Raw genomic sequence first — 664 nt, 5'->3', positions numbered from 1 at the left:
GATGGATGTGAGTGGTGAAGAGAAAGATGGGATTTGATAGGTGAAGGGTTTTTGGGGAAGAGGTGTTGAGGTGATTGGTGAATGGGTGAAGAAGAGAGAGAGTGGTGGGGTAGGTGGGGATCCTGTGGGGTCCACAGATCCTGAGGTGTCAAGGAAAAGTCATCCCTGCACCAAGTGGCGAGCAAAATTGCTCTTTGTGCCAATTCTGGCGTTAAACGCCGGGCAGGTGCCCATTTCTGGCGTTTAACGCCAACTTCTTGCCCTTTTCTGGCGTTTAACGCCAGTCTGGTGCCCCTTTCTGGCGTTAAACGCCCAGAATGGTGCCAGACTGGGCGTTAAACGCCCATCTGCTAGCCTTACTGGCGTTTAAACGCCAGCAGATTCTTCCTCCAGGGTGTGCTATTTTTCTTTCTGTTTTTCATTCTGTTTTTACTTTTTCCATTGATTTTGTGACTTCTCATGATCATCATCCTACAGAAAACATAAAATAACAAAAGAAAATAAATAAAATATAACATTGGGTTGCCTCCCAACAAGCGCTTCTTTAATGTTAGTAGCTTGACAGTGGGCTCTCATGGAGCCTCAGAAATGCTCAGAGCAATGTTGGAACCTCCCAACACCAAACTTAGAGTATGAATGTGGGGGTTCAACACCAAACTTAGAA

The sequence above is a fragment of the Arachis duranensis genome, chromosome 9 (genome assembly GCF_000817695.3).
Source record: "Arachis duranensis cultivar V14167 chromosome 9, aradu.V14167.gnm2.J7QH, whole genome shotgun sequence".
Taxonomy (NCBI): Eukaryota; Viridiplantae; Streptophyta; class Magnoliopsida; order Fabales; family Fabaceae; genus Arachis; species Arachis duranensis.
This window is presented reverse-complemented; position numbering follows the sequence as displayed.